This window comes from Schistocerca cancellata, chromosome 6 (genome assembly GCF_023864275.1).
Source record: "Schistocerca cancellata isolate TAMUIC-IGC-003103 chromosome 6, iqSchCanc2.1, whole genome shotgun sequence".
NCBI lineage: Eukaryota > Metazoa > Arthropoda > Insecta > Orthoptera > Acrididae > Schistocerca > Schistocerca cancellata.
In genome coordinates, this window is record NC_064631.1 from 238,978,016 (window position 1) to 238,979,419 (window position 1,404).

A 1,404-nucleotide genomic window follows, 5' to 3' on the forward strand; every position below is an offset into this window, starting at 1 on the left:
TGTGGGTGGCGCTGCTGTAGACTGCGACAGCTGCCCGCAACTGTTAAAACACGCCCTCGGGCATCACCAGCTCTCGCTGACACGGCACTGCCGTCCACTCCTCCTCTTGCGTAAAAGAAGAGTGAATAAAGCGTCGCAAAGTGTGCTCTCAATATGGAATAGGTTCCATGATGCACAGTACGAACTAAAAAAAATTGTTTGTAGTAGAATAATACAGCCAGCACTGAAGTTAACTTGCGTATTCTCTGGCGGAATCTACGATACTCAATTATGAATATACGTGCGCTGATAGTTTAAAAGCCAACGGCCTTGCCGCAGTGGTAACACCGGTTCCCGTCAGATCACCGAAGTTAAGCGCTGTCGGGCTGGGCTGCACTTGGATGGGTGACCATCCGGTCTGGCGAGCGCTGTTGGCAAGCGAGGTGCACTCAGCCCTTGTGAGGCAAACTGAGGAGCTACTTGACAGAGAAGTAGCGGCTCCGGTCTCGGAAACTGACATACGGCCGGGAAAGCAGTGTGCTGACCACATACCCCTCCATATCCGCATCCAGTGACGCCTGTGGGCTGAAGATGACACGGCGGCCAGTCGGCACCATTGGTCCTTCATGGCCTGTTCGGGAAGAGTTTAGTGGAGGATAGGTTAAAACAATGCAGTAACTGAATGAGATCAGGTGGCGTTATGAACACAAGATGCTCTATGGGAAGTATGTCATGGCAACAGGGGAGAAAGGGAAATAATTCTGGCGAAATTATAGGGAGAAATTGTGGAAATTCCGTGACATAATCGGCTTTGATAAAGGGCACAATTGCAATAGCCTAGGGCTTCGTGACGAGTCTGTCGGAGAGTGTGGGGATTGTCGGTCATATGTGTGCTACTGTTGCACTACATCCATGCTTCATAACAGAACTTGAATGTCCAAGGAGGTAGATGTGGCAACACAGTGCAATGCTGACGGGGCCCAAGAGCTTGGCAACACACAGTCAGCGCACAGAACACAGGGCTCTGCAGCAGTTGACCCTCACATATTTGATATTAAAGAACATTACATTTAGAACTGCGTTGAGCACATTGAGCACTCTGGACCTGGATTGTGGGTAACGTGTCACGTGGTCAGGTTAATCATGTTCTTTGTTACACCAGGTTGAAGGCTGTGTTGGATGGTTTGGAGTGAAAGGGGCTAAACTGAGATGATGATGATGTTTGGTTTGTGGGGCGCTCAACTGCGTGGTTATCAGCGCCCGTACAATTACCCAATCTTTTGCTCAGTCCAATTTCGCCACTTTCCTGGATGATGATGAAATGATGAGGACAACACAAACACCCAGTCATCTCGAGGCAGGTGAAAATCCCTGACCCCGCCGGGAATCGAACCCGGGACCCCGTGCTCGGGAAGCGAGAACGCT

At 50.3% G+C, this 1,404-nt stretch overlaps 1 pseudogene; it reads left to right on the top strand.

The window, feature by feature from the left end:
• The first annotated feature begins 299 nt into the window (after positions 1 to 299).
• LOC126089625 (5S ribosomal RNA) lies at positions 300 to 416 on the top strand (annotated as a pseudogene).
• Positions 417 to 1,404: the final 988 nt, after the last annotated feature.